This window comes from Cetorhinus maximus, chromosome 16 (assembly GCF_964194155.1).
Source record: "Cetorhinus maximus chromosome 16, sCetMax3.hap1.1, whole genome shotgun sequence".
NCBI classification, from domain to species: Eukaryota; Metazoa; Chordata; class Chondrichthyes; order Lamniformes; family Cetorhinidae; genus Cetorhinus; species Cetorhinus maximus.
The window spans coordinates 69875572-69888225 of record NC_135894.1 but is presented as its reverse complement, the minus strand read 5'-3'; positions in this window follow the sequence as shown (position 1 = coordinate 69888225).

The following is a 12654-nucleotide window of genomic DNA, read 5'->3' as shown; positions in this document are numbered from 1 at the left end:
GGAAAGTTCTGGCGATGAGGCATTCTGCCAAATGACTTTGACAGTCTGCTCGGGGAAGCATCCCACAGGATCCACCCTCTCTTTTTCCCACAGGGCCTCTAAGACATTACATGCCGACCACTGCCTGATGGACTTGTGATCAAAGGTGTTTCTCTGCATAACTTTTTCCACAAGGGACAGGTGGTACGGCACGGTCCAACTACTTGGAGCGTTCCATGGCAGCGTGGCCAGACCCATTCTTCGCAACACCAGGGACAGATAGAACCTCAGCACGTAGTGACACTTGGTGTTTGCGTACCGGGAGTCTACACACAGCTTGATGCAGCCGCACCCAAAGGTGGCCATCAGTATGAGGGCGATGTTGGGCACGTTTTTTCCCCCCTTATCTAGAGGCTTGTACATCGCGTCCCTGCGGACACAATCCATTTTCAACCTCCAGGTAAAGCGAAAGATGGCTCGGGTGATTGCCATCGCGTAGGAGTCTGGAATGGGCCAGACCTGCGCCACGTACAGCAACAGCGAGAGTGTCTCACACCTGAGGACCAGGTTCTTACCTGCAATGGAGAGGGAGCATCGCTCCCACATGCCCAGTTTTCTTTGCACCATAGACACTCACTCCTTCCAGTTTCTAAAGCATGTCCCTCCGAACCATCTCCCCAGTACTCTCAGGTCGTCAGCTCTGACGGTGAAGGGGACAAAGGATCGGTCAGCCCAGTTCCCAAAGAACATGGCTTCGCTCTTCCCACGATTTACCTTGGCTCCCGAGGCCAGTTCGAACTGGTCACAGATGTGGATCAGTCTGCGCACCGACAGCGGATCCGAGCAGAAGTCGGCGACATCGTCCATGTACAGGGAGGCTTTGACCTGTGTGCCTCCACTGCCTGGGATTATCACTTCTCATTTGCCCTGATCCTTCCTGATGGACTCAGCAAAAGGTTCTATGCAACACACAAACAGGACAGGGGAGAGAGGGAAGCCCTGCCTGACTCCAGATTTAATAGGAAAGCTATCTGATTCCCACCCATTGATTGAGACTGCGCTACTGATGTTAGTGTAGAGCAATTTGGGGTCCCCAAACCCCATTTTGGAGAGCACATCCACCATGTAGGTGTGCGATGTTCTGTCAAAGGCCTTCTCCTGATTCAGGCTGATGAGGCAGATGTTCACACCCCTGTCCTGCACATAGGCAATCGTATCTCTGAGTAGCGCAAGGCTGTCAGAGATCTTCCTGCTGGGCACAACGCAGGTCTGGTCAGGGTGGATCACCAATTTCAGAGCGGACTTGACCCGATTGGTGATGACCTTGGACAGAATGTTATAGTCCACATTCTACAGTGAAATGGGTCACCAATTTCTAATTTCTTCCCTTTCCCCCTTGTGCTTGTAGATGAGGGTGATGATGCCTTTCCCCATGGATTCTGACATGCTGCCGGCCAGGAGCATACTCTCGTACACTTCTAGCAGGTCTGGGCCGATCCAGTCCCACAGAGCCGAATACAAAGTAAAAAATATAGTAATGGAATTAAATAGTGCTGGAGTGAGATTGCTGAAGGCTGTACCTACAATAGTGGACTGATGGGAGGAGGAACTCAGTAAAGTCACAGTAGAGAGGGAAGAGTGGTGGGCACAAACTGAGAGGCACAATTGGAGGAAGTTACATATATAGGATGGAGGTAACAAAGTAGATGAGGATTTTTCCAGTATTGAGGGTCAGGTAGGACCTGAAGATGGCTCACTTTACATAGATGGAAACAGGTAATCTGGTGATTGGCTGGATATAGTGGCTGGAATTTTCCAGATCCCCTGCGGTGGGTTCCCCTGGCAGCAGGGCCGGCGATCCATTGAAATCTTGGTTCACCATCAGTGGGACTGGAAGATCTCACAGGCATGAGGGGCTGGAAAATTCTGGCTGGTGTTTGCAACTCAGCTCAGGGTAAAACAAGAAATCATGGTTACACAATGATAGGTTCACAAACAGCTTGGAAATGAGATGGAAATGAAGCAAAAATGAAAAGCTTGGGTTGAACAGGATTACCTCGCACAAAGAAGTTACAGCAGACGAACAGGCCATTCAACCCAACAAGATTGTGTGGGCATTTAACCTGCCATATAATCATAGGTTAGTAGGCATTTGACCATTGAGGGGAGGAGATTGTGATAATGGGTTAAAGTAAAAGTTAGCAAACGTGAAGTAGGAAATTGAAAGATCTGGTGGAGGTGAGAATTAGAGCCTCAGAGTCATAGAAAAGTTATGGCGCAGAAAGAGGACATTCAGTCCATCACATCTACACCTGCCAAAAGAGAAAAAAAAACTAGCTGCTCATTTTTAATTCCACATTCCAACACCTGGTCTGTAGCTTTGCAGGTTACAGCACTTCAGCTGCAGATCCAGGTACCTTTTAAATGAGTTGAGCGTTTCAGCCTCAACCTCCAATTTAGGCAGTGAATTCCAGAGGCCCACCACCCTCTAATCCTTCTACCAATTGCCTTTAATCTATGCCCCCTAGTAACTGACCCCTCAGCTAGGGAAAACAGGTCTTTCCTGTCTACCGTATCTAGGCCCCTCGATTTTGTACACCTCAATTAGCTTCCTCTGTTCTAAGGAAAACAACCCTAACCTTGCACTCTTTCTTCATAGCTGCAATTTTCCAGCCCTGATAACATTCTTATAAATCTCCTCTGCACTCTCTCCAGAGCAGCTAAGTCCTTCGTATAATGTGGTGACCAAAACTGTACACAAAATTCCAGCTCTGGCCTAACCAGCGTTTTAAACAGTTCCATCATTACCTCCCTGCTTTTGTATTCAATGCCTCATCCAATAAAGGAAAGTATTCCATATGCTTTCTTTACCACCTTATTCACCTGTTCTGCCACCTTCATGCACTCCAAAGTCTCTCACTTCCTTAACTCCTGTCAATATCCTCTCATTTACTGAGTATTCCCTTGCTTTGTTTACCCTCCCAAATGCTTTACCTCACACTTTTCCAGATTGAATTGCATTTGCCACTTTTTCACCCACTCAGCCAAACCATTGATATCGTTCTGGAGGCAACAGCTATCCTCTTCACTATCAACTAAATGGCCAATTTTTGTGTCATCTGAAAATTTCCCAATCATGCCTCCCACATTTAAGTCCAAATCATTAATATATACAACAAACAGCAAGGGCCCCAACACTGAGCCCTGTGGAACACCACCACAAACCGTTTTCCATTTGCAAAAACATCCAATGAACAGTTTCCTCTGTTTCCTGGCACTGAGCCAATTTTGGATCCAACCTGCCACCTTCCCTTGTATCCCATGAGATCTCACTTTTCTGACCAGTCTGCATGTGGGATGTTGTCAAATGTCTTACTAAAATCCATGTAGACAACATCCACTACACTACCCTCATCAATCCTCCTTGTTACTTCCTCAAAAAAATTCTATGAGGTTAGTAAGACATGATCATTCCCTAATGACACCATGCTGACTATCCCTGATCAATCTGTGCCTTTCTAAGTGACAGTGTATCCTGTCTCTCAGAATTGATTCCAATAATTTTCCCACCACCGAGGCCAAATTGGCCAGCCTAGAGTTTTCTGGCCTATCGCTCGCACCCTTTTTAAATAATAGTACAACGCTCGCAGACCTCCAATCCTCTGGGATCTCCCCTGTATCTAGTGAGGGTTGGAAATTGACCCTCAGAGCATCCGTTATTTCTTCCCTGGCTTCCTTTAACAACCTGGGATACAATCCATCGTGCCCTGGTGGTTTATCCACTTTCAAGGATACCAGTCCCTCCAGTACTTCCTCACTCATTATGCTTATTGTATCTAATGTTTCACACTCCTCCTCCTCCACTAGAATGTCTGCGCCAACCCTCTCCTTTCAAGAAAAGAAGCAAAATTAGTTTAGCAAATTAGTTGAGGCAGTGACTCGTGGGCTTGCACACATACTTAAGTGACATAATTGTTTTTATTAGCTATAAAAGAGGAAGATAGTGTAACTTCAACATCTATTTTGGAGAAGCACGCTATACAGAAGCGACAGCTGGAAAGCACAACTAATTGTTTTCCTGTAGTGACACCTTGTGACTGGAACATGAACTTTTTCTCAGATAATTATAGGGTAAATGTAGAAACATAGAAACATAGAAACTAGGAGCAGGAATAGGCCATTTGGCCCTTCAACCCAGCTCCGCCATTCATTATGACCATGGCTAATCATCCAACTCAATAGCCTGCTCCTGCTTTCTCCCCATACCCTTTCGTCCCTAGAGCTATATCTAACTCCTTCTTAAAAACATACAATGTTTTGGTCTCAACTACTTTCTGTGGTAACGAATTCCACAGGCTCACCACTCTCTGGGTGAAGAAATTTCTCCTCATCTCAGTCCTAAATGGTCTACCCCATATCCTCAGACTGTGACCCCTGGTTCTGGACTCCCCCACCATCGGGAACATCCTTCCTGCATCTACCCTGTCTAGCCCTGTTAGAATTCTATAGGTGTGTGTTATTTCTCATGGATTTCAGGATATAATATAAAAAATAAAAATAGTTATCACTATAAAAGTTTATTTCACTGAGTTTTAGATTGGATTTAGTATTCTGTGTATTTTTAAAAGAGATTTTCGAAAGAAGAAAGAAAGACTTGCATTTCTATAGAACCTTTCACAACCACAAGATGTTTCAATGTGCTTTACAGCCAATGAAGCACTTTTGCGAAATGTGAACACTGTTGTAATGTAGGATATGTGGCAACCAATTTGCACACAGCAAGCTTCCACAACCAGGAATGTGATAATCACCAGATAATCTAAAATAATATTTGAGATGTTGATTGAGGGATAAATATTGGCCAGGACACTGGGTATAATCTCTTAGGGCAGAATTTACGTCCCACGGGCAGGCCACGCCCAACCCAATCGGGCGTAAAATTGCGCATGATGACGTAGGGTGTGTCCCAATGTCATCGCGCACTCGCATGATATATCAGTTGGCGGGCGCGTGCAAGATTGGGCAGCCGCCCGCTAACAAATAAGAGGCCTCTTAAGCCCATTAAGCTAACAATTAATTTGTATTTTTTGTTGCCCATCCAACCTTAAGGTTGGCGGGCGGGCGAATGGGCCAGGCGGCCTTTATATTTTTTAGGAAACCTCATCCACGGGCAGGATAAGGTTTCCAACAGTATTTTTAAAAAATAAAAACATTTAAACATCATTTTTAATATGCCCCTGTTCATGCGACTGAGTCACATGTGGGGACATGTTTCCCTTTTAAAATCTTTATTTTTCATTGTTAAATTTTTCAGCTCCCTGAGGCAGTTCTGTGCCTTCAGGGAGCTTTCAGTGCGCGCTCCCCTGCACATGCGCAGACTTTAGCACTTGCGCTCCTCCCGCACCCACCCCGGCAGCGCTGAGCTCCTTAGTGCACGTTTCACGCTGGCCGGCCATTAATTGGCCAGCCAATGTGAAATCGCATTTGGGGCTGGTCGCAAACAGTGGTCCATTTCGCACTCGCACCCTGGCCCACCCACCGTGCCTGCCTGATGCAGGGAAAATCCTGCCCTTAGTCTTCTTTGTAGTAATTCCATGGGATCTATCAGGTCTTCCTGAGAGGGCCTGTTTAAAGTATTGTAAAATAAAGCTAAAAATATATTTATTAAATTATAAAATTGTGTTTTTAATTTCACTGTAAGTTTTAGCTTGCATTTCGTATTTTGTGTGAATTTTTTTCAAACCGTTTTTAGGGAAAATTAAAGATAAATACAAGTGCACAAGTGTAGCATAGGTGCAACCAGCAATACAGTTACAATAGGGCCAGCATTCACCTCACTCACATATATAACTCAATCACTGGCACAAGCCACATGTATGCCCTTTAACTATTAACTAAGCTCATTATTGTTCAGATATTAATCATGGCGTCATGTATTCATGATCTTTCAACAAGTTTGCTTCTGCAATTTATAAACAAGTTTTGAAGAAAAAAAATAATTGATCCATAACTTCTGTTGTCCAGGGTGTCATATCCAGGAGGTACCCCAGAAGATGCATTGGGGAGACCCCTAGAATCCCCCATGCAAGAACCACATAGCAATTGACCGGTAAGTTCAAACCTCTGATGGGCAATTACCCAGCAATGGGAACCATCCAATATTCCAACGATATTCCAAGATGGTTCCAACTCTCTTATCAGAATAGTTACCCATGAAAAGTTAGAGGAATTAAAACTTTCAATCCCTGGGTAACTCTAGTACTGGCTCCTCACATAACACCCGATTACCATCCCCACTCCCCCAACTACCCCCAAAACCCTGACTACCCTCCCCACTCCCCCAACTAGCCCCCAAAACCCTGACAACCCTCCCCACCCCCGACTACCCCTCACTGCCCCAACTACCCTCCCCACCTGCCCAACTACCCCCCTCACTATCTTTCCAACCCCCCCCAACTAACTCCTAGTTCCCTGACAATGCCCCCACCCCCGACTAGCCCCATCCCTGACCCATCCTACTCCCTCAGCCCAATTCTCTCCCCACCCCACCACCCTAACCCCTCACCCACTTACCTTCCCCCTGGCTTCTGAGGGTAGCCGGGACGTTTAAACTTACCTGCTTTACGGCAGCTAGCGTTGTAAAAAGGAGCATGACTTCAGTCTCCCCGATGCTTCTGCCCTACCCTGGAAGTTCTTGAGAACCCGCTGCACTGCACATTTCTCACCAGGTCCGATTCAGAAAGTTGGGCGAGAAACATGCAGCTCCCGAATGAGGTTGGTGAAAAGGAGCGGAGAGGCAATCCGATTGTAATTGCCGCTCCTCGGAAGTTCTGGCCCATTAAAAGAAGCAGGTCCCTTAACTGTATTTTTGATTTGCTGTTCAAATCTACTACTGTAGTGAGTCTGTAGCAAATCCTCAGTCAGCCACCAGGGACAGAAGAAAATACAGAACTCCTAGCGCTCTTTCTGTGACCTTCAATATGGTCAACCATTTATGCTCGTCCACAATCTCGCCTCAGTAGTCCACCTGCAAGCCACCACTTTTTCCACCCTATGTCTACAACTGCTCCCGACCTTATATCCCAGCTCATAAGCTCAGTTTTTCTGCATTGGACAACAGCCATCCCAGGATAATTCTGAAAGAAGATCTTTCAGTTAAACAAAGTTAAAAGCAGCACTCATTGCCTGATGCTTTTGCAACCTTGAGTCAATAAACCATCACAACCAGCTGTGGTTATTATATACCTCAAAAATACCATATGGAATATAACTGGGAATTTTGTCAGTTTCTGCCAAGCCTCCATTCAAGTTACAGCAGCGGCAGAAGAAGTATGAAGGAAGTTCCTGGCATATATTTTGTCACATAGTTATCGAAATTCCACCCTTTGGAATACAGGCCCCAGTCTGTGGAGCGAGCATGTTTGTGTGAATGCGGTGGGTGGGGAGCAATAGCTAGGCATAGGGGGCATGAGGGGCCATAGGCCAGGGGTTGTGGGGCATAGCTTGGCATGGGGGGCATGAGGGGTTGACATAGCTTAATGTGGAAGCATGAGGGGCATGGGGTGGGTATACCTTGGCATGGAGGGCATGAAGGCCTCAGGGGGTGGGTATAGCTTGGCTTGGAGGGCATGAGGGCCATAGAGGGTGGGTATACTTTGGCTTGGAGATCATGAGGGGCATAGGGGTTAGGTATGTCTTGGCATGGGGGGGCATCAGGAGGACCCTTTGAACTTACCCTTCATAAGGTTCCCTCATGCAGACTATGGTTTATCACACCTCTAATGTGTCATGAACCATGACTCTTTGCAAAGCTGGTCCGACTCCATGAAAATTGTGGAGGACTAGGTCATGCCTATTCCCCACAATGGAGGCAGCCAGGTCGGGAATGCAGGGTGTGGGCTTGTGACCTGAACCAGCCCGCACCTTTAAAAGGTCATGTTGAAAATCAGAAATCCCAGGAATTGGGTTTGGGAATCCCAGAATCAGATCCTGGCTGCCACTTTCAACCCTCCTATGGAGTCTCACCGACTCCATAAAAATCCTTAAAGTAGCAATGGCTGTTATACTTGCCGGACCCATGAAGATGGAATTACAAATAAAGGCATTCGGAGGCTATTCATAACTGGAATGATGATTGGATATCAACTATACTCCATTTTGTGACAAATTGCTTAGTCTTCAACTCATTGTGTGGACAAAGGAAACATCGATACTGTTGTCACATAACAGAAACTGGCTCATGGTAGGAATTATCTTATTAACCCATAAAGGCAGCTCAGAGGGTCAGTCTAGGATACAAGGATTGTAGAGGGAAGCCATCTCACCCAGCAAAAGGAAGGATCTTGCTTAGAAAATCCACCACAGGCAGTGAAGTGGCTAATTCTTTTTACTGCCAGATTATATTTTTCACTACAGGGGCTTGACTAACTTTGACTAGAAAACCCAGAAACTGGCCGTTGCTTGGAGTGAACCATTGTGAAATCATTACCAGATACCTCTGACCATCAATTTTTTTTCTTCAGGGAAACAAGAAGAGAATTCTCAAGCCTGCAATATTTCCAACCACCATCTTGAAGGACTAAAGTATTGGTGATTTCTAGAACTCTGCTAAAGATATCGGTGCATGACTGAGGAGTGGGTGTTGTTGTGTTTTACAATTCAGGTGTTGAGAAAAATAAACAATTATCCTTTCTTTTAATTTAAATTATGAGAGGGCCTGTCTTGTGTCCATTCTTGAGGGTCACAGCACTCAAGCAGTTAAAGCACTTCTTCTTTAAAATATGTCTTTCTGTGGTCAGTCGAGACGTGGGAAAAGGGGGGATTATCCCACATCTCTCCCCTACTTGTAACAGTTGTCTATGTTGGATGGCTGGTATGGCGGGTTCATCTAATGTTCCTACATTGCAAAGTTACTTCACAATGTACAATCGATAAAGTAGGCAGTGTGTGCAAAACAAGCTGAATCAAACCCCTGATCTGGTATTTTTCTCTTTTGGATACGACAGGAAACACTGAAAGAAACTTGAATATGAAAATGAGTAAGCTGTCACTAATAATGAATTTCAATTGCCTTGATTTCTGGTCTGTGATAAAAGGTTTGTGCTTGCCACTGACAGTAATATAAAGGGTTAACAGAATGGATATGCTGATGTATGATGTAGATGATGATGTATCACTGGCATCAGTCAGTCTTGTGTTCGGATAGACTTGAGAGAGAGAGAGATATTGGAACACCATGCTTAGGAGCAACATGCCTACTCTGTACCCTGTTTAGATGTAGTACTAAGAAACAAGTGTTAAGCAAGTGCCAGAGTATGACCACAGTTTGTCCGGTAACCAAGAACCACACCTAGAGCCCACAGGTCAGAAGAACCATCCCAAAACACAGTGGCAGCAGTGGAGGCATCAATGTAAAAAATATATTGGTGTTGTCAACGGAACCTCAGAATGAAGAAATACTTGATAGCAGCTCATACTCATGACTCAATGGAAGGAGGAGGCAAATTAGAGAGATAACAATGACCGTACCAGGTGAACAGCCCTTGCCTCTACCCCATTTGACTGCCTCAAGGGCCTGCAGAGAGCCAGAAGTGGGAGTTATAGAATGGCCATTTCCTTGATATTGAGCAGCATCGGGACTTCATGCCAAAAACCAGAAGCATCAACTCAGTTCCTTTCTTTTTGGTATAGGACCAGGAGCAGACGACATTCTCCTGAGGCATGGGGTGGAGGAGTCCACCAAGGACTTTAAGACCCTTCTCAAAGCCTTTGACAGCTATTTTAGCCCAAAGCAAAACTTAGTAATAGAGTGAGCATGTTTTAACCAACGGTCCCAATGACTTGGGGAATTGATTGAATTATTTCTCACCAACCTATATTGCCCAGTTAGTTCTTGCAGATATGGGGCGCTGAAGGACGAGCTAATCCATGATCATGTAATCATGGCCATCCGAGACAAAAAGCTCTCTGACTTTCTGCAGACTAAAGGTGACCTTACTTTAGATCAAGCAGTCCAGTATGTGAGGCGGGCCAAGCTTAGAGAGTTTAACAGGGCTGTAATTCGGCACGGCTCCCAGGCTTCACATGACTCCATTGACCGGGTGGACTCATGGGCAGCAGCCCCATCTATAAGAAAACCCACCAAACTGGGCAAAGGGGCAGAAAATGCCATATTGGCAGGCATTTTGAGATGTTTGTGTTGTGGCACAAAGAACCAATAAAGATGCCAGGACTGCCCAGCAGTTGGTGCAGAAGGCTTCCAGTGCAGGAAAACTGGACGTTTCAAGCATTTCTGCCAATCCAATAACTTTAATCGTGGTAGAAGACGAGAAAGTATTTATGAAACACACTCCATCCAAGAAATTGAAAATCAAGACAAAGATAGAATTACAAAGTTTCTAGGCGGTGGGAGGGGTGGGGGGCTGGGGGGGGGTTAACGGTCTTAGTCCAGTTACATTGCAAGTTAAAGGCTTTGATACCATCTTTAAAGTTGATACTGGAGCTGGCATTAACAAACTAGCTGATGAAGAGTCACACGGACTCGAAACGTTAACAGTGTTCCTTTCCGCAGATGCTGTCAGACCTGCTGAGTTTTTCCAGCTATTTTTGTTTTTGTTGTTGTAGCTGATGACCTCGACTGACTTCAGCCAACACCCCTTCAAATCAAATTACAAGGTCCAGGCATCACAAACCTTTCAATTAAAGGCAGGATTATTGCTCCTCTTCGTTGCAGGGGCAACTGATTGTTGATTCCCTCTATGTTGTCCACAATCAGTGCACATCTTTATTGAGTGGCGATATTGGCATACTTCTAGGAAATCTGGAAAAAAACCAGATGATGACCAGCACTTGAACAACTCAATGTTTTTCCTTGAACAATCTTCAACCTTTTATTTAGAACCAGTAGAGCTTCAGCCTACAGCAGTAAGTCCCTTTCTTTCACAGAGACACCAGCCACTGGGCAGAGATTGAAGTCACGAATTTCTCAATTCTCCAAGAAGTCAGGCCAGAGGTGGTGGATTCAGAAGGCGGTACATCAGACAGTGACCATCCGCATGAAGACCTGCCGGACCTGAATTGACTCTTTCCAGGAAAAAGTAATGAGGAAGAAGCCATTGCAGCACTGAGTGATCTGTTAGACGATGAGGTCCGAGAGGATGATCCACTTTTCCAATCAATAGCAGCATCATATGAAGACTCTAGTGCCTTATTTGAGGAGTCAGCTGTGTTTCTAGTGGCTAAGAGTGCTCTTTGTTCAAAGAGTGATCTTTGTTCCTCTGCATCTACCAATGCAGTATTTAGTCTACCGCTGGTTGTCCATGAAGAGTCTTCCAGAGAGAGTGCTTCGCCTGATACCATGTTACAGTCCATGGAAGATCACACTGCCATGGAGCTGGTGGTTTCCAGGGGTGAAAGTCAATTGAAGCCCTTACTTGCGTCCCAGCTGAAAGTTTTCTTCCCACTAGAGGTGTACATCAGCACAGAAGCTGGAATGGAATCTTTGGCACTTCTAAAGTTTTGCAATACTGTACAGCAAGCTTGTTTCCAAGTTTTCATCCACAGGAAATTCATCTTCATTTTGTCATTGCAATTCATTCCATTGCAGAAGGTGAGGCCGTCTTGCATGCATATCCTCAGCAATTCTTCCCATTGCACAGATGGAACAATAAAACAGGACTACTTGCGTGCCAAACAGCATAATCAGCAAGTGATAGACAGAACTAAGCGATCACACAACCAACAGATCAGATCTAGGCTCTGAAGTCCTGCTACATCCAGTCATGAATGGTGGTGGACAATTAAACAACTCATTGAAGGAGGTGGATTCTCCACAAATATCCCCATCCTCAGTGATAGAGGAGCCCAGCACAGAAGTGCAAAAGATAAGGCTGAAGCATTTGCAATAATCTTCAACCAGAAGTGCCGAATAGATGATCCATCTCGGCCTCCTCCGGAGGTCCCCAGCATCACAGATGTCAGTCTTCAGCCAATTCGATTCACTCCACGTGATATCAAGAAACGGCTGAAGGCACTGGATACTGCAAAGGCTATGGGCCCCAACAACATTCTGGCAATAGTACTGAACACTTGTGCTCCAAAACTTGTCGCACCCCTCGCCAAGCTGTTCCAGTGCAGCTACAACACTGGCATTTACCCGGCTGTGTGGAAAATTGCCCAGGTATTTCCTGTACACAAAAAGCAGGACAAATCCAACCCGGCCAATCAGTCTACTGTCCATCATCAGTAAAGTAATGGAAGGGGTCATCAACAGTGCTATCAAGTGGCACTTGCTTAGCAATAACCTGCTCACTGATGCCCTGTTTGGGTTCCGCCAGGGCCACTCAGCACCTGACCACATTACAGGCTTAGTTCAAACATGGATAAAAGAGCTGAACTCCCAAGGTGAGGTGAGAGTGACTGCCCTTGACATCAAGGCAGCAGTTGACTGAGTGTGGCATCAAGGAGCCCTAACAAAACTGGAGTCAATGGGAATCAGGGGGAAAACTCTCCGCTGGTTGGAGTCATACCTAGCACAAAGGAAGATGGCTGTGGTTGTTGGAGGTCAGTCATCTCAGCTCCAGGGCATCACTGCAGGAGGTCCTCAGGGTAGTGTCCTAGGCCCAGCCATCTTCAGCTGTTTCATCAATGACCTTCCTTCCATCATAAGGTTAGAAG